General features: G+C 31.6%; 2 long non-coding RNA genes across 2 annotated transcripts; one reads left to right on the forward strand and one right to left on the reverse strand.

Annotated features, from left to right (window-relative positions):
- Positions 1–5664: 5664 nt before the first annotated feature.
- On the reverse strand, positions 5665–7353 carry LOC143056085 (uncharacterized). Its single transcript, XR_012972239.1, has 3 exons — positions 7253–7353; positions 6320–6416; positions 5665–5737 (listed from the first exon to the last, which is right to left on the reverse strand). It is a non-coding gene; the product is annotated as an uncharacterized LOC143056085 (long non-coding RNA).
- Positions 7354–9710: 2357 nt separating this feature from the next.
- Positions 9711–12594, forward strand: LOC143055988 (uncharacterized). The gene is made up of 4 exons (XR_012972195.1): positions 9711–9858; positions 10840–10948; positions 11690–11756; positions 12466–12594. It is a non-coding gene; the product is annotated as an uncharacterized LOC143055988 (long non-coding RNA).
- Positions 12595–21730: the final 9136 nt, after the last annotated feature.

A 21730-nucleotide genomic window follows, 5' to 3' on the forward strand; every position in this document is an offset into this window, starting at 1 on the left:
AAACGAATCGGGATAAGGCACATGTACAGCTGACGACAACGTGTAAAGATAAAGCATTCATCATAGCTAGTTATTCTGCAAAGTGGGTGGTTCTTGTAACATTATTGATTTGAAATAGTCGTTAGACTTAAATGAATGACATAGAAATTAAAGGAACGGACACAGCAATATACCAACTCCACTTGCATATGGGATATACATTTTCCAACTCATTCGGTATTCATACTTTACGCCACCAGTGTCTGAACAAAGAGTTCATCCAAAGATAACAAAAGGTTGTTGATAAATATTACATATGAACTTCACAAATAATATATGATGATCTTGAAGTATAGAGTCTAGGTACTGACGTAACGTGTTATGATGTTATGGTGTTCTTTTTATTTTTATTTGTAGATATTTTAAACCTTTGTTGTTCTGTTCATTTTTGGGTTGTTTTTTTTTTTTGGCGTGGCTCGGTATCTATAAAAAAAAGAGGGACGAAAGATACCAGAGGGACTGTCAAACTAATAAATCGAAAATAAACTGACAACACCATGGCTAAAAATGAAATGAACAAACAGACACACAATAGTACACATGACACAACATAGAAAACTAAAGAACAAACAACACGAACGTTTTTGTTATTGTCAGTATACTATAATGAATGCAACTCTTATACGAGTGAGAGGTTTAACTAGTGTCAGGAAATCTTGCTATAGTCAACCTGCAATTCTCCTTTTAAAAAGCTATCCTATCACGTTTGGAAATCTACTTGAGCGTAATTTATTATAAAAACATGATTTTTGACCGTTTTATTTGGGTTTTTTTTTTGTTCTTGGGAAAAAATTCTTAAAGGCCGAAAAATTTTGTCGACAAATTCGATACAAAACGCATAAGGGGTAATCACTTTACAACCTATTGTCTCTGCAGATCTTAAAGGCTAGTAGATTTAATATTGTGCTTTAATAATTATCTATTTGATAGAACTACAAGATTGTCTGGGCTAAGCATTCTTAAAGGCCGAAAGAGATCGTCCGAAACATGGTAACAAGTCAAATTTTATACAATACGTATTAGGAGTATTTACGTTCCAAGCCATAGCCTTTGCAGTTCGAGATGGCTAGCTATAAAAACCAGTTTTAATCATTTCCTCCATAAGGAAATGCCTGTACTAATTCAGGAATATGACGGTTTTAGCATTAGTTTGATGTAATAAAATTGAAATGGAAATGTGGAGCTTTTGAATTTGCCATTTGATAAGGGATTTTTCGTTTTGAATTTTTCTTCTTGTTTTACTCTTTATTAGCACAAGACATTTTTCAAAAAGAGAGACTAAAGATACCAAAGTTACAGTCAAACTCATAGGTAGAAAATTTAAATAAACTGACAATGCCACGGCTAAATAAGAAAACAAAATGCTTTCTAATGAATTTGCAATAAAAACTACTTATTTAAATACATCATAAAATATTAAACAAAAAAATGATATACAGTCATGGTTAAAATTAACATTAATAAATAGTATCTTAATTCTTTTTTTTAAAGCTACACATCTCAAGACAATCATCATTTCTTAATACATAATTTTTAAGTAGTGTAAGGGAGGTAATCAAGCAATCAAACATATTTTTTTACAGTAGTTTTTTTCAAATCTTAATTGGATTACCTCCCTTTCACTGCTTTTAAATTGTTTTAATTGTCCTTTAACCAGAAACCCCTTGTTTTCCCCTCTACTTATTAACCCCCCCCCCCCCCATTGTAGTAAGAAACCTTGTCTTATAATTTCAGAGCGATCTCTACACTTAAACAAAAGTGATTGTCTGTAAACTAGAAAAATGCTTCTTGTTGGCCCTTTTTTGGTCCCTGTTCCCTCCATATTCATGGAAATTATCCCCAAATTGAATCCCAGCCTTCCCTTTGTTATATGGAACCTTTCGTTACAATGTTTCTACTTATGGTATTAAACATTATGGTACACTTTCAGAGCATTTGAAATACTTATACACAACTTATTGTCCTGAAACTAGATAAATGCTTGTTTTGGACCCCTTTGAGCCCATATTTCCCAAACTTTTTGGGACCATAACCCACAAAAACAATCCCAACCTTCCTTTTGTGGTTATAAACATTGTGTTGAAAAAGTTATTATCCGGACACAATCTGTCTTCGGACGACGCTGACGACGACGCCGCCGACGACAACGACGACAACGTGTTACCAATATACGACCAAAAACATTTTTGCGGTCGTATAAAAACACACACACAAATCATAGTACACAAAACACAACATAGAACACTAAAGACTTATCAACACGAACCCCACCAAAATCTTGGAGTGTACGACGGAGGTCTACGTATAACATGCAAGCTACGACGAATTGTATTTATAAATATGAATGAGACAAACACGGTGCACTGTCAACGTTAATTAGACAGCAAGGATATTTTTAGGTTAATATTTTCTCTGAGGAAATTTTGCAATATGACACTAAAGTAAGGTACAAGGGAACTTTTTTTTAATTCAAATATGAATAAAAGAAGATGCAAGGTGTACGTCTAATGCAACAACCCAACAACATATTACTATACATGTACTTTATAACCATTTACTGTTATTGTTTTTATGTATGATCAGTTCAAATCATGCAAGGGGTGGAGTTGGAATTGACATCACTGTAACAAATTTTCTCTATGGTAGGGGCCTGTTATCTAACTCCCACGTGAATAGATATTTTTCGTATCACACCGTACGGAGTGTGATATGAAAAAGTGATATCCAAAATTACGTTAATTTGATTGGCTTATCTCGTAAATTTCCAATATTTTCATTGGCCGTTGATCAGGTCATTACTCACTGGAAAAGGTCATGTCGGGACTACTTTTTTTCTTTACAACTGATTGTTTACTTCCGCTTATCGCGATTTTCGTCTGCTTTATCGTCTGCATTATCTAATATAAATCTTATCATGGACGAAGGAATAAAGAAAGGAACCCGTGTACGGTTATGTAACGGAGCAAAGGACATTATAACTGGCACAACTTCCAATTTCAATTTCCCTCTGTATGCGACAGTAAAACTAGCGATGGACGTCCGCAAAGCTTCAAATACAATACAGTTATCTCTATTCTAATGCAAAACAAGTTCATAATTAAATTTCAATCACAATTTCAGTGTAAAATCTTCATTCAAGAAAATCCGCGAAAAGATGTTATCTTCTTTGGTCCCTACACTACGTGACGTCATAGGTATGCTTCCAAATAATTCAATGTCAGTACAATCATGAAGATGACACTTCATTTAGAGTAATTCTAAGCCATTCAAGTATATAAAACAATCAAACATGTCAATATTTTTTTATAATATTTTTTATCAATATTTTTTTATAATATTTTTTATCAATATTTTTTTATAATATTGAAATTTCATATGACTTTAAATATTTTACTTTTTACTGAGATCTCTATACAATGGCCTGCGTAAAATATGATATACACATACAGAGCTGCGCAATACTGGTAGTCTGAGTAGGTGTGCATTCTCTTGCATGAAAGAATAGGCGATGAAACAGCATATTTTACAACCAATTGAGTAATGCAGCTACAGTCGATTTTCTGTCGAAACAGAGAGAGTTAGACAAACTTGTATTTTGTATTTTTGTATTTTTGTCCATCTGATGAGTTAAGCCTTTTTCAACTGATTTTTATAGTTCGTTCTTATGTTGTACTGATATACCACTGTCCCAGGTTACGGGGAGGGTTTGGATCCCGCTAACATGTTTAACCCCGCCACATTTTTTATGTATGTGCCTGTCCCAAGTCAGGAACCTGTAATTCAGTGGTTGTCGTTTGTTTATGTGTTACATATTTGTTTTTCGTTCATTTTTTTACATAAATTAGGCCGTTAGTTTTCTCGTTTGAATTGTTTTACATTGTCTTATCGGGGCCTATTATAGCTGACTATGCGGTATGGGCTTTGCTCATTGTTGAAGGTCGTACGGTAACCTATAGTTGTTAATGTCTGTGTCATTTTGGTCTTTTGTGGATAGTTGTCTCATTGGCAATCATACCACATCTTCTTTTTTTATAATATCGGTTCGCTTGGGCTTAATAACAAGTCGTATGTCAGTTTAAGGGCAAATCGTATTTGTACTTTGTACAATAACGGTGATATTGGCGACGAGTTCCATTACATTTTAAAATGCTCGGCTATAGACGATAGTAGACAATTGCTACTAAAGAATCATTTTATAAACAGACCAAATATCCTTTATTTACCACACGCAAGAGTTTAGTGTTTCTGCATATTATCATAGTTTCACATGTTCATTATGTAACTGTCATTGATTGATTGATAGAGTGGCAACTTCTCAAACGAGTGTATATGATTTCAGCAATCTATTTGTGTTTCCGTTTCAATCAGATATATTGATATCTATCAATATAGTTTTGGAAATATCACCTTTATTGACTAGGGTTTTCTGTCGAAGACAAATCCGGAAATGTCTGCTTTTTACTAATCATCATGAACAATATTCAATGAATGTGAAAAAATTTAGCTTTTATTGAAATAAGAAAAAGTCAGATTAATTATGCAGAAGATAAATGGGATTATTAATAAAAAGTCACACAAAGTTGTCCATTTTGCATTTCAAAGTCCAGTGTTCAATTTCAAATTCTTCCATATTCCAAAGACCTGAAAAGGAATTCAAACTTTGATTAACTTTGATAAATTGAAATACATTTTATAACGCTAATATGAAAATATTTTCGTTGTAACTTTAATTTAAAAAAATGTTTTGTTAGATAGATAGGTACCATGCATGTGTATATAATATTTTTATCAGTTCTATTTGTTCTACCAATATTTAAGATTTGTCACTTTTTTATGTCAGTATTAAAAAAAAAGATCGGTTGGAATATTTTATTTTCTACATTTCTATCTAGTTATTTAGTTCTGAGTTTTCATTCAACTTAGATGGGGAGAATTGTCAAGTTGGAAGCGAAATAAGTAAGTTTGGAACTGATAAATCTGAAGACTAACATTAGAAATTTTGAGAACAGAATGTCTCTACATATTCATGTATTTAACTGTGTTTAAATGATAATTAAGTTTTATCATTATTTTTTTTATATCAAATTATCAAAAATAAGGTTGGACAATTATTTTAGCTATTTTATCTTGCCTCTCCCTTTCATCTGGTTGGCATAACAACCTTTCAATATCACATCTGATAAAAATGTAATAAGAATCTTCCAATTATCATTCACTTAAAAGTTGAAGTATTCGATTGGAAAAAAAATGATTTTTTTAAATGAATAAATTATGTATGTTGCATGTTGCATGTTAGTCCACGTTGGATTGATCCTGGTTTGAACTATTAGAAGAACTTTAAACATATATTTTTCATTTCTCTCATAAAAATTTAGAAAACAAAAAAGTGTGGTAAAAAGAGTTCAGTCTTCAAACAAGTCAAGCAATGATAAAAATATGATTTGATTTGATTTTTGGTGTTTTAACGCCACTTTTAGACAACACATTTTGGCCTTTTCGTTGCGGCCAGTTTTTATTGGTGGAGGAAGCCGGTGTGCACGGAGAAAACCACCTGAAATTGGCAATACAGATAAAAAAAAATTATTTAAAAAATGAATTCTTTTCAAAGTACATCGCTGTTAACATACCTTTTGATTCAGAAATCTATGTAGCACAAGGACAAGAGCCATCACAGGCGAATGTTTCACCTTCAGCAGCGCTACCAAACAAAGAACAGAAGCAAAATAAATTGTTAATTCAGAACTATTATTTTCAAGTTTGAAATACAGTTCTTTCGATTGTTACTGTTTTAACCCCATTTAATTTGCAAAGGTAGCAAAGGCGATTTTTATAGTATACAGTTAATCTTATATACATGTATATGCTATTTTGTAGCAAACAGTGAGTTCCTGATGAGTTGTATTTGTCTCAGTAAAAGCATTATAAGCATTTATTGAATAATACAAATAGTTATGAAATAACTACAAAGTCAAAATAAACAATATATTCCACATATTATATACTTTTTATACTACTACTAGTACTTGTAAAATTTAAAACTATTGTTTTAACCTTTTAGGCATTTCAGCAAACAACGTGGATCTACTTTTAAACATCAATAAAAATCAAAGTGTAAGGAATATTACAACGACAGACTCAGACTTTGCTGAAATTAAACTCGATATCATGATACTGTATGGTAATCGTAAATCTTTTTTTCTATTTTTAGCGTAAAGTGGTATTAGTTGGGACAAAAATACGGGAAATGTTTTCTGCGATGACGGACATTATCAATACTTACAAGCATGCAAAGGTACAGCTATTTGCATACGAGTTTCCCAGACTGGAGCAAACAGGAAGGTATGTCCTAGGACACACGCATCCATTCACTGCACATCCTATCGCAATAAATAAAGTAAAAAACGATGAAATAATTTCATAAAAGTGGTTGTTATAATTAAATATATATCTTCGGACATAATGTATCATACAATTTTGAAAATCATGGTTTAGAATATGAAATTTGTATTCTGACAATTTTTATGATATGACACGTTTGACGAATAGTCAAGACGTCTACGTTCATATTCTACCCATGCTCCTTCTGACGTTTGTCGTATAAAATTGAAATTAATCCAAGTCTTGTTATAAATTCTGTATTTTTTTCTTATCCCGTAATCAATTATCATACATTCTATAAATGCACGTAGGCATCACGATCGACAGTGTAAATATCTGAAGTTGGTGTAATAAGTTTTAAGAAATTAACTAGAAAAAGCTTAAAACATAAATATGTATTTTCTTATAGGGTTTATTCCGAAACTAAGTTATTTGTTATTTTCACCTTACGTAGATAAGGCTGTTTTCAAGTTTTCAAGTATTTTTACATCTTGGCATTTTGATATTATATCGATATACAGATCTTAGTTTTATTGTCTTTATTATTGCTTATCTACAAATTAAAGTCCATGTTATATTCTAAATTATAAAAGAACCATTAACAATCAATCAAGCTGTTTGTACAAATACACCTAATAATAGTAACTTAAGCAAGTTTACTTAACAAGGTGCGCACTTTAGAATGTCTGTTTAAAGACGCTCAAGAACAAAACTTTTAAATCAAAATTATAAAATGAAAAGCAATGAAGACTAACCCAAACTATGAGATCCACATTGTATGGTCAGGCAGATCCGTTCCTTAATTTAGAATGATTTCAATAATCTATTTACTTACCAAGTGCAGCTATTACAAGGAGGACAGCAAGTAACTTATACATGTTTCTTTCTTTCTTCGTACTATGGCTTTTCAATCAAAAGTGTAATTGTGTGTGTAGTCTTTTCAGTCTTATATATCACTCTTTTTAAGTAGATTCATATATTGAATAAACAGAATTGACTTAAAAAATATTTGATTGTCTAAACATTGCGTGACTTGAATGCTAACGACTTAAAATAGCCTAATCATGTGCCATATTGTTTGAGGGTATTACGAGTTGTAAAGTATTATGTGTGTCACACCACCCGATAGAAAATATCTCATATATTGTCCTCTAAATATTCAAAATTATCATCTATGCTTTTCTTTTCTCAAAGAAGTGGATTGGATATCTCTAGCATATTCATAACCAAGCAGTAACTCATTTCATGAAAAAACATCATTTACTCCTACTTTTTTTACTCCTGATTTTAAGTCCGACTTTAAATGAATATCATGCAGGTAACATTAACAAAACCTAATTCAACACACTAAATAAAACTCTTTTATAATCGGAGTCTCCTCTTACACTGGTGAGAACCCATATAACAACAAAAACTAGGACGTAACAGCATCTCTTATCGTCACGACAAAATATTATCAAGTATTACTAGTTCTTAAATTATTTTGTTTAAAAAGAAACATAATAGTTTGGTCTTGGAAATGTTGTCTTTCACTTGAAAGATTGGAAAAAAGTAAAAAAAACAAGAATACCAAGCTCCGATGAAAATCGTAATAAATTGGCGTAAAGATTAAACACATTAAACGAATGTATAACTGCAGTTGTCTCTTCCGTGAGTTTGTCAATTTTGTGTTCATCATGATTGGGTGTCAACAATATGAATTCAGCTTTTTAAAATTCTTCTTTTATAATTTGTTGTATATATTTGCAATTCTTTTTATTAACATTTTTACTACTGCAATATTGAAATATTTTGCACTGCAAATAATGACAACAGTGGGACTCCGTTGTTTGAAAATCAAAAATCGACTGAAAGAAGTATTACTAAAACTGAGAGAGAACCAAACGAGAAAAAGAACGGAACATCACAAACATTAAAGTGCAACAATTACAAACATAAAAACGGTTATTTTATTTGATAATATGTGCCATATTCATGATTTGGTACAGGACATTTTTAGGGAAAACAAGAATGTGTCCTAAATACACGGATGCCCCATCCACACTATCATTTTCTATGCTCATTGGACCATGAAAATAGGTAAAATATTTCATGTGAAAGATCATATCATAAGAAACATGTGTACTAAGTTTCAAGTTGATTGGATTTCAACTTCATTAAAAACTACCTCGACCAAAAACTTTAAACTGAAGCGGGACGAACGGACGGACAAACAAACGAACGAACGAACTAACGGACGGAAGAACGAATGAACGGATACACATACCAGAAAATGTAATGTCCATAAATGGGGCATACAAATATGAATTGAAGCTTGTTTAATGGCGACCCAAACCTCCCGCAAAGGTACAATTGAGTCAGAGAACCCTAGGCTGTTTTAAGCTGCTTAAAATTGTATAAATGCAAGAACAAATTTGTCAACTTATTGTTCTTTTCCCCGTTCTATACATTTTCTAAAGGATTGAATTTTTTTATTAATAGTTGAATCTCTATTCTATTGTTTTAAAATTTATTGTGAGCAGAGTCAAAGATTTAAACAATTTTCATCATCAACCAAATTCTTTACATGAGCATTTCAATCTTTAGCCTTATAGTATACACTATATATTTTTTGAATACCTTAAACCTCTCCTTGGACGATGGATTTTAGTAAAAATTTAACCTGTAAGGAATATATATATTGGTAATTTGGGGAGAGGGGTACAAATACTCAAGAACACATTATAAATTCGGTTGTTATACAAATGCATTAGACTTAATTGAATCTTTCCTCCGATCAAGCACCATACTTCCTGTTTCGTCGTAAGTGTTCCGGTATTACATACAGAGATTGAAACAAGAAAAAACGAAATACAAATTTTGAACATTCAACCGATGTAAAAAAAAAAGATATTGGGGTTTATTTTAACCGTAGACGAAACGCGCGTCTGGCGTATTTACTAAATTTAGTCCTAGTATCTATGATGAGTTTATTTAACCATCTTCAGATTATAGCGATTATATTGTATATGAAGTAGAGGACATGCAATAAGTATTCAAACATATCATTATTATTTAGATTTTTTGGTACCTGTTCGATCCGTTACGAACACATTAATTGTTCAAACAATTATAGTAAATTACAACTACAAATATGTCATAAATTTCAAACCGGGTACGGACCAATGTTTATTGTACTTGAAATACATAATAAAGAACAAAGTTAATACCAACATTTTATAGCTGATTCATTAAAACAAATGTCACGTAAAACCATGAAGATAACTTTATGCAATCTTTGAATATTAATTACAATGTGAACATCATGCATGAGTATAAAAGGACTGTGGTTTGAAGCAGTTTTTATCCTTAACCTACAACCACCTTGAAAAGAACAGAAGAAACAAGAACCTGTCATCATGAACAAATTGATCATTGTTTGTTTGTTGTTTGCTGTTTTGGGTAAGTAATGGATACTAGTATTTTGATGCTTTTTGCTTTTCGTTAATTGGTTTCAGTGAATTTTTAACATGTAAGGTTACTGGTGAGAAAAAAACATAGATATCAAAAGTTAATTACTAATAATACATGTCTCTTCAGTGATGCTCGTAGATACATTCCTTAATTTATAATAATTTCTAACATTTTGTAACAGCAAATCTTAATAACACAAAAATCCGTATTTTCATGCCAGTACCGAAATACTGGCAACTGGGCTGGTGTTCGGGGGCTAACAGTCAACTAGCAGAGGCATCGACCCAGTGGTAATATACAAATTGATTGTTCAGAAATACAGGAAATAAACTCATAGATACCAGGATTAAATCAAGCAGAAAATGAAGGGTCCGTATGCTTGTTTTCGAGATATAAGCCAGTAAAAATTTGGCTGAAAATAATTCTCTCTACACTTTTAATACATCTAACATGTTTTCATGATAACATTAATTTGATTGTTTATTTAATCGTTTATTTTAACTTTCTAGATGTTAATGAATCAGTCTGACATTTTTATGTTAATGTCTAATCTTTCACAATTCTTTAAATTATTAATATTAAGATTTCGTGAAACGATATTTAATTCCTTTTAGTTATCATACTTTTTAAATACATTTGATAAAAAAGGCATACCCATCTACTGAAAAATTGAACACTATCATTCGTCATTGTCAATAACGCCCTCAAGGCGTAAATTTTGACAATACAATCCTGTTTGGTGGTAAAATTCTCGCTAAATTACACATCAAATTTCACCTTTAAATGTTTTACTTTCTTATTACATGTTTTGTATTTTTTTTTTCGGTTTTGAGAATTATTCATATGCTAAAGAATATAACAATATTTCTGAGAACATAAACAAGAGTTATTTTTAATTCAATATTCATTTTTCTATATGTCAACTATTTATATGTGTTTTGTAGATTAAAAAATGTATTGTTCTTGTAGGATGCACGTATGCAGATGTAGCTGCAGATTGTATTTGTCCCATGATCTATGACCCTGTGTGTTCCGCAAGTGGAAAAACATTTCCAAACCAATGTACAATGAACTGCTAGTAAGTAATCTTCTTTGAAATGTTTATCAATTTTCAGTTTTGAAAATATTGAAAGAAATAGAAATTTATATTATAAAAAAAAATATGATGCTTATGTACAAGCCATTACTCATCTATTGTCATTACTTCTTTAAAAAAAAAAGTTGATTTCACAATCTTTCCAATAAATTGTGTTATTATGGTATTCTTATGGCACTGCTACATGTACTACACACGAAAGCTGATGTTTATTTTTCGTGGTTTGTTTTTGTTTAATAATATTTTGCTTTAAGTTGCGTATATTTTTGTTTTCATTCATTGTTTAAGAAGAAACAGCAATTTGTTTTCCATTATCTTATAACTTGGCAATATCTATACGTTCCAAAGTCTCCTTTTGAATAAGGAGTTAAAAGCATTTTTAGCTGAAACCAGAACAATAACATCGTAGGCTACAAAGTTACTTCTCAAAGAAAAGATGATACTTATCATATCAGTATCGAAAAACTGATCATAGATACCTGGGTCGCCAGACGAGATTTTAGTCTACAAAAGACTCAACAGATAAAGTGCATTTGAATATAGAAATACTTTATTTATCTATATATACAGTTGAAATTAATTTGAGTACATGGAGATATGTTTAATCTGAAAGTCCCATACGCGACACTTTTTCTGTCATTGGTAATACTTAGTTATAATCGAGTTTTTAATCAGTATATATTTGAATACAAATCTACATACACTTATTATATGTTTTAACAGCGTTGGTGAAGTTTTGGCAACACGTGGTGCTTGTGTCACTAGAAAGTAGGCGTAACAATTTACAATGGTACGTATACACAATAGTGTCTTACCTCGTATACATTTCTAGGAATATGATTTGTTAAATTCGTCGACGTGGAGACCGTATATATTCCATATAAGGTAAGTAGGGAGGCGGGGCTTATTTCATCGGGTGTTACTAGAAAGTAGACATAACAATCTACAATTGTATGTGTATATAATGTTATCAACCATGATAGGTAGAATTCAAAAATTAAGAAGTATACATCAACGAAACATCAATATAATAACACAATTACAGCAATTCCGATCAACCTTAAACCGTGGTATTTTCTTAAAATTACTTTTCTTATACCAAGTCAAAAATGTGACTTGACAAACAAAAACAAAACAAAAATAAAAATTGAACTGTTCATTATATTGAGTAACAAATGTTCAAAAGTAACAAGGCATATTTAGTCTGTCGTTTACTTACATCGGGAATGTTGAATTATGTAATTGTTTTGATGCTCTGAAATAAATTTATAATTATGTTAATTATTAATTTATATTTTATTTACATTCATCATACATACTCTCTTCCAATATGAGATTTGTGAAGAAGCAAAACAGATAAACGGATTTAATGATCATGGTCACTCAGCACACATCAACTGTTTATTGTGATTATGGTAGTAATTTTCTATATATATTGTTTTTATATTGATTACCATTTGTAATTATTTAATTATTAATGTATTTATTGGTTTTTTCAGGACTGGTATTAGATACGAAAGACTGGAAATATTGGACTTGAATTTGGCTCTGTGAACTAATTGTGATTTATATATTGATTATTATTTTGGACACTTCAAAATATAAATATTATGAAATAAAACATTATTGAATTAGTAACAGCTTTTTTAATGTGTCTTTTAACAATTTTTTGTTAAATGTGTTTTATGTTCAAAGTATTCTTTGCCGACAATAAATAAACCGGGATTCTTTAAAAAAAAAAGAAAAAAAAAGATAGAAATGAACTTCTGTATTTTAAAACGTGTTTAGTTTTTCTTCGTTGTGTTTTATGTACTGTTGTTCGTCTATTATTTTTCTTCATATATTTTGTTCTAATCATGGCTATGTTAGTTTATTTTCTATTGATGAATTGGAATGTTCATTTGGTATATTCGCCTTCCTTTATTAAAGATGGTACCCAACACCTTCCCTAAAATTAATTTGGCTCGTTTGGCACTAATTTTGATCATTGAGAAGCTTAATATTCCCTTAACGTAATTAAAACGCTTAGCTGATTTTACAGAGTTATCTCCCTGTTGTGTTTGGTATCATTTAATAAAAAAAATAACTTTATCCCAAAATCCTCGTGCGATTTCGAGTATATTCTAAATAGCGTTTATAACGCATACAATATTCATGTAAAACAATTTTCAAATATATATTTTTTAAAACGGTTCTGGCTCCAAAAATACCTAATAATTTATGAAGGTTGATATTTTTTTCATTTGCCAATACCCCTGTTCAATGATTGTTTCGTCAGCTAAATAAACTGACAGTTCCAATTTTAAATCTGTTCCTACTTTGTATACATATTTATTTATATGTAAGCGTGATAATTTTTTAGATAACGTTTATTATATACTTGCGTTTGACTTTCCTATCATAATTGTCTTGGCAGGGGTTGCTACTCACATGGAAATTACAAAACCAAGCGTCTAACGTTCAAGTTGAAATCATTCCTTCGGACATTTTACAGACGCTATCACGAGTTGGTTGACCATTATAAAATATCTTTTTCAGAGATTACTACAAATATGTTCCGTACTTCTTCACCATAACATTTTTATGCCCAATCTACGATAGAAGAGGGGCATTATGTTTTCTGGTCTGTGCGTCCGTTCGTTCGTTCGTCCGTCCTTCAGTCTGTCTCTAATTCCGTCTGTTCGTCTCGCTTCAGGTTAAGGTTTTTGGTCAAGGTAGTTTTTGATGAAGTTGAAGTCCAATCAACTTGAAACTCAGTACACATGTGCCCTATGATAGGATCTTTCTAATTTTAATGGTAAATTAGTGTTTTGACCCCATCATTTCACGTTTCACTAGACATAGAAAATGCAAATTATAGGTTAAAGTTGAAGTCCAGTCAACTTCAAAACTCAGTACACATGTGCCCTATGAGATTATCTTTCTAGTTTTAATGCCAAATTAATGTTTTGACCCCAATTTTACGGTTCACTGAACATAAAAAAATGATAGTACAAATTTCAGGTTAAAGTTTTTGGTCAGGATAGTTTTTGATGAAGTTGAAGTCCAATCAACTTGAAACTTAGTATACATGTTCCCTGTGATATGATCTTTCTAATTGTAATGCCAAAATAAAGTTTTTATCCCAATTTTACAGTCCACTATACACAGAAAGTGACTATCGACATATTCTTGTTTTTTCTCGGAGGTGACTATTAACATGAAAACGGGCATACCTGTGTATTTAACATACCAACATGTATAGCAAATGAACATACATATTCAAACATGCCTTAATCTTCCGATAACAACTCAATGTTAGTTCCGAGTTTGTAGACAGTTATGGTTTATTGGATCACCGAGTTATTCAAAGGAATTTTGAGTTTTTATTTTTGACGAGGTTATCACTTGAATAACATAATTAGTCGAAACGCGAATCTTGTGCAATGTTTAAGACAATAACACTCAGAAACAAGAGGTAAACAATAAACAAAGACTCATAAAACCAAAGGACAATTGCATCAACAGTTATAAATAATAAATAAGAAACAACATGAACTCCACTAAAACCCGGGAGTGAAATCCGGTACTCCAGAAGGGTAAGCATTTCCTGCACCGTATATGGTATATAAATTTGAATCGTTTTTTCATTTTCTCATTTAAACGAATTACTGCTCTTGCCTTTAAAATGACACAACTTAAAGAGACATGTACCCGATGTGTAAAAATGTTGAAAAATACATCTGGTGCCGCATATTGAGCAGGATGTGCTTGTCCGTCTGGAGCACCTGAGATCCCCCCGTTTTTGTTAGGTTTGGGTTGTTCAGTTTTAGTTTTTCATTTTTTGTTATTTCTTTTATAGATTGTTTTACACATTTGAATTTGATTGTCTCCCTTTGATATCTTTTTCCCTCATTTTTATAAACAGAAGGCCGCTACAGAATTTTGTTTCGATATTTTCATAAATGTTTTGTATAATGCTTAATGAAGGCAACATTATACCGCTGTTCATAAGTTATAAATCGTTTAAGAGAAAACCAAATATGGGTTGAAACGTAAACCGAAGAAACACATCAACAAAAAGAGAACAACAACGGAACAACAAAAACAGTGAAATGCAACAAAAATAAACGCCAACATACATCGAAACAGACTAGTTGATGCCATCTGCCATATTTCTGACTTGGTACAAGACATTTTGATTCTGAAAGAAACTAAAGTATAGCATTCATCAATTCATAATATCAGTATTTTACTCTGATGGATCCTTAAATCGTAACAGTTAAATGTCAACAAATGACGAGGCGAAACGATTTAAGATCTTCTAATTAATATGTCTTATTTTTGTTATCGGTAACTTATGAAATTACAGCGAAGAAGTATAGCCGAAATAGAAAATACACTTCAAAATATGTATGTAGCAACACAATGTTTTCATTTCATAAATACCACAACGTACATGCATACCAGAAATCGAAGAAAAAGGTTTTCGGATCTTTCAAAATGATAGGTCTAATTTTCGTTATCGGTAACTTACTGTGAAGAAATATAACCGCAATGGAAAATACACTTTAAGACAATTATACAGCAACACAATGTCTTCATTTCATAAATGCCACAACGTTCATGCAGATCAGAAATCGAAGCAAAAATTTTTCGGATCTTCTAATTGATAGATCTTATTTTAATTTCGGTAGCTTTTAATGTAGTTGGTCTCCAAGTTTTCCAATATATTCTCTTGGCAACTGTGGTTCCCTCTTGTTTGTAAATGCCATTCAAACTAGATTTTCCGCATGCGTTGTACCACCATGCACCTATCTGTCCCTTTCCACAATGATATGGGTGAAGGTCATTGTCACGATCTCTTGTAGTAAATTTCATTCCATTATTACTTTCAAATCCATTACCTAATAAATAAACGTGAAATCATTGGTCTAGTTTAATAATTACTCGATGTACAATGGGTTTTCTTCTTCTTTATAGCAAGGTATGAAACGAATTAAATTGCAATGTTATTCATTACATTACAATTATTTGGACAAAATCAGCTTTACATTTAAAAGAAAATATAATATATTTTTTAATTAAATTACAACTACTTTAGTATAGTAATGGAATATATTTTATATACATTGTACTTTAATAATTTTATTATCAAAGGAAACTTATATATAACATTTTATACTGCAACCTATCAAAAAGGTATGACAAATATGCTGTCAGTTCCCCATTAGTCCAAATGACATAAGCTCCCTGAAGGTTATCATACAATTTTTGACTTACATCCTTGACCTTAGTGTTTATCAATTTTAAGATGATGGATGTCTCCTGCTTGCAGTTGAAATTTGGATTGATGATTTTCTATTAAGTTCTTAAATTTTTGACTTTCAGCTGTTGATCAGAAGAGCAATATACTAGTGGAGTAGATACAAAATTGTATTTTGCTCTTGGTCATTTAATCGATATTTATATACGTTCGGTCTCTGGTGGATAATCGTCGGATTTGTAATGATACAACATATATTTATCACTATTTGAATACTTAGAATTTATCACTACTTAAATACTTAGAATAAAAAGGATTGAACTATTGAAAAATTTGAATTTTAAGACCTAACTGAGAGTTCTTATGTGGCGTAAAAACCTATTAGTCGAAGAGTTTTTTTCAAAATGATCTAAAAAGAAAAGCTTTTTTTTTAATTAAAGTTTTCAAAACACTGTATAAATTATAAGGGGAATAAAAAAAAAACATGAGCCGTACCAACAAGATTTTGAGTGCTTAGGAATGCAAACAGAAACAGCTTCACTTGTTGTATGCGTTTTATGACTCATGATATTTATCAATATAGAGATTGGTTACTTTCGGTGAAGGCATTTTTGGGGAAACGAAAACAAAATTATAAAAATCAAAACGATAAACAAGAGGATAATGTCGGCCTTTACATTTTGCAAAGAAAAACTTAATCTTTACTATTAGCACACTTGTTTAAAGACGCATTGAAAACAGTAAACACTTATTATGAAGGAATCCACACATGAAACGCTCGGGAATATGTGTTTAACTTGGAAATATACATGTATGTTAATAATACAGGTGATTCTGGTCATGGAATGTTGTGACCTGAAAAGAGGGACGAAAGATACCAAAGGGACAGTCAATCTCATAAATCTAAAACAAACTGACAACGCGAGGGCTTAAAATGAAAAAGACAACAAACAACAGCACACATGACACAACATAGAAAACTAAAGAATAAACAAAACGAATCCCACCAAAAAACTAGGGGTGATCTCAGGTGCTCCGGAAGGGTAAGCAGATCCTGCTCCGCATGTGGCACCCGTGGTGTTGCTTAGGTGATAAAAAATCCGGTATAAAGTCTAATTCGTTATGTCACATTCATGAAAGGGAAGGGGATTGTAGTTACGACGTAAGGAACATATCCGATATCATTTGTGAAACGGTTATTCTATAACGGTCAACCAACTCGTGATGGCGTCCGTAAAATTTACGAAGGGATGATTTCAACTTCACCATTTGGAACTCTTGGTTTAATAGCTTCCTTGTGTGCAGCTACCCTCTATCAAGAAAATCATGATAGGAAATGCAAGCACTAGAATACAATGTATCGTATCAATTGGGAGATATATACCATGTATGCAGGTGCAGCTGGAATGTTGCTACTTAGAAAATGAAAGTTCACAATTGGAAAGCTGAAATCATCTCTTTTGTCGTAAAGTTTTGTTTTCAACCGACCCTAATTGTTAATTTCTAGATGTAAGTCAAGATATGAGGCCGACTAAACTGTATCTGTAGTATCCTTTATCTCTAGATCGATGGGATGGATGCGTTCCACAAAGTCCCAAAAATTTGAATTATTTAGTGAAGGAACTTAATGACCTGTTCGTGTTCCATCCAATCCGTTTAACTCATTTTAACTATAACCAAGCCACTAACACTTACCAGCTGTGCCTGTGTATCCCGCAAATGTTACCCTGTATTGTGACGCTTCATTGTCGACTTTAAAATTTTGATATTCTGCGTAGGCAGTATTATTATTAAAGTCATGCACTTCAAATCTCACGACATAGTTTCTTGATGTGGTTAAAATGTGTAAATTGTCGTTACCTGAAAAAGAGAGTATAAAGATATTTGAATTAGTACTTACAATATTTTGTATTTTGTTGTGAAAATAATAATAAAACATTCGATATTTATTAGGATTTGAAACCAAGTGAATGTTCACTTTTACAAATTCGTCGTCTTAATAGATAAACAAGGAGATGGTGCAGTTCTGTGTGGTTCTATTTGCTTTTTAAAAATCTAAAGGACATTTTCTGATTCGAATGTTCATACCTAACTAACCGTGATAACGATGCATCGTTTGCCAATTTTCTTATTATATACGATGTTGAAAACTAATCACACTTTTCATTATTTTATGAAGATTACAATTAAAGCTATGGATTCTTTAGTTTCTGAAATTTGAGAGAAGAGAAACTCTACTGATGAAATCATGACTGAGACAATAAAAACAAATCGGAAATCGGAAAAGATATTTTCAGTTGCAAGAAGTTTGTTTGAAATGTATTTTCTTTTTTTTTTTTGTAAAATAAAACCACAAAAGGAACAAATTATGATTATATATAAATAATGCTTTTGGTAAAAAGACATATGGAAATAATGAAATTATTTATTTTTGGAATGTGCATAATTCTTTGAATGTGATAGTTCTACACCTGAAACTCGACACAATTCTTTTCAACAAAAGGGAGGATTTTTCTTTCCCTATTGTTAATTTTCCCTTTTGGACGGTGCTATTCCTTTGATATTGTCTTACGGTATTTATAAATTTTAATTCGTTCGTCATGGTCGCAAATGTAGGCACATTTTTATATTGCCATTACTTACCTTTATACACTTTCACGGTCATACAATCTGTCGATAACTTTTATTTTGGCATTGCATAAGGTCATGATTTTCTCTAACTGTTAAACACGTCTTGAATGCTTGATGTGTACTGGTTGATATTTTAGTCCTAGATACATGACTGTTTTTATTAGTTGTTTTTGCTTTGAACTGGTTGTCAGAAACTTTAACTGTGAGCACTTTTAGAAATGTACTTTGCATCTTTTTATTGATGGAATTACCCAAACTATTCTACGGTCGTTGTGTGTTTTTGTTAGATGTTTTCTGCCTTATCGATCTAATGAGTTAGCCCTTTTTCATTTCATTTTGATAGTTTTTCTTTTGTTGTACTATATGCTGTCTTACATCTATCACTGTCCTATGTAAGGGGAGGATTGAAACCTCGAAAACATGTTTAATCCTGCCATAATCTGAATGTGATTGTCATGGTTTATGTCTGCAAAACTTTTTTTCCGTAAACTGATTTGTTATAAAAGAGTTGGTTAGTTTTCTCAATTAACTTGTTTCATTTTTTTCGAGTTCATTTGACTTTACGGTAAGGGGTTTTCTCATTATTGTACGGTTGTCCGTACTTGCACTGCTCATATCTATTTTATTAAAATTTTGTGGGACTGTTGACTCATTGGCAATCATACAACATCTTCTTATTTTTATATAATATAATTTATGAAAAGTAGATGTGGCAATGATAAACAGCGATTGACATCAGTTGCGAGGTTAATCTTAGTCATCGTTTCCCAAATATTCTGATTAACAAATTTCGTTTACAAAATATAAATTTTCCGAGTTGTATTCATTCAGAAAATTTCATTGTTTGTTTGTTCTGTAGTGCTATGTTCGCCTGACATATTTAAGAAATTAAGAGAAAAGATACTTGTATTTATCGAATCATTAAATAATAATACTCACCAAGCCAGTGGTTTTCGGAAACACTTCCAAAACCATTCTTGTAGGCATTCCAAAATCTGTAGAAATCAACAGAACTGTCGACACGTCGCTGTACGATCTTAAAATATATAAATAGATGAGTAACTACAATATGATCAATATGGACACGTTTAGAACAATCCGATAAATACGTGTGCAAAAGATAAAACTATTTTAATTATTTAAGTATCAAGAAAAACTACCGATTTTCGACAGAAAACTTACAATCCTAGTCAAGTAAGATAGAATAATAACTTCCCTTACCACTTACATGGTCCAATTTTACTTAATTTAAAAGGTGGAATCGAACCATGTAAGTGGCAAGGGAAGTTATTACTCAATCTATTTATTACGTACGCCCCTCATATGTCCCCTTGAATCCGGACCTGAGATATATAAAGTGTCTTCGGTCGGTTTCACATTTCTGATATTTTAACATTTTAAGATTTATTGAATATTGATAAGTCTTCAGACACGCTACACGTGTATATTTTATTATTAACAACTTTGAAATAGGGTTTTGCATAATATTTATCCTCAATCGTTTCATTTCATTTACTTCTATTATATGTGATGTTAACTAGTAATAGATATTATATCCTGGAATATTGTACTGGAATTATCATTGCTTTGGATTTTGTCATCCGTTGCGCATATAAATAGCATTTGCTGATCTTGGTCAAAAGTTCATTACTACTGGCAATAAAATTCGGATATATTGTGAACTATTAACAAATTATGGTTTTGAATTTCAAAGTTATCAAAAAATTTCAAAATGGCCATAATTTGGTTCACAAATGGATCTTTTTTCAAAAGCCTAACTTCTTTGTTAAAGTAAATCTAATAAATTAAAATTAAGAAATATTTCTCTCTCATATAAAAAAGAAGATGTGGCATGATTGCCAATGAGACAACTCTCCACAAGAGACCAAAATTACCCAGAAGTTAACAACTGTAGGTCACCGTACGACCTTCAATAATGAGCAAAGCCCATTCTGCTTTTCAAAGATACAAAGATCTGATTTATTGCCTGTACTTGAGTATTTGTCCGTTTTGGTTCATTAGGCCTATTTTTAGTAAGTTTTGGTTAAAACAATAACACAATACCGTCCATCCACCGCCATTATTATCCATATCACAGTATACATCTATCTTGTTAGTGTCATCCGGGTGTATTTCAAATACTCCGCTCCTCGTTCAAGGGAGAAGGTCACTGCAGTCTCTTGGTTTAAGCTTTCTTTGATCTGCAGAAAGGACATAATATACTAGAATCGATGAAAGATCATAATTTTACTTTGTAACCCGGATTTTGTTTTGTTACAATCGATTTATGACTTTCGAACAGCGGTATACTACTGTTGTCTTTATGATGGTATACACAAAAAAAACTGACGAAAACACAGCAAAGTTAAGTATAAAAAAATCAATATACAGCTATTACACAAACCCCGCCTATTTGTGGAAGAAATTAAACATGCTTTAGTTTTGGTTTTATACTAGTTCCCATATATGATGTTAGTACTTCATCTCGTAGAGACACACGAGACACACCTTTTGAATAATACTAGCATACATACACATGAATAGCGGTAGAATCTAATTGACAGGAGGGGTTATACAGAATTTGTGTATACGTTTGAACCCTAAAAGCTCAAAGAGTATACACGCTAAAAATATGCCGCCAAGCCCCAAGTTTTGATCGTCGAAAAGTAAAAAAAATAGAAGTGCATATAGTGCATATAGATAGTAAATGTGTAAACTTTCCATTATAAATTATTAGTTGTTACAAAAGTAAATAGTTAATAAAATTGAGAATGGAAATGGGGAATGTGCCAAGAGACAACAACCCGACCATAGAAAAAAACAACAGCAGACGGTCACCAACAGGTCTTCAATGTAGCGAGAAATTCCCGCACCCGGAGGCATCCTTC

The sequence above is a fragment of the Mytilus galloprovincialis genome, chromosome 13 (genome assembly GCF_965363235.1).
Source record: "Mytilus galloprovincialis chromosome 13, xbMytGall1.hap1.1, whole genome shotgun sequence".
In the NCBI taxonomy this organism is placed as follows: domain Eukaryota; kingdom Metazoa; phylum Mollusca; class Bivalvia; order Mytilida; family Mytilidae; genus Mytilus; species Mytilus galloprovincialis.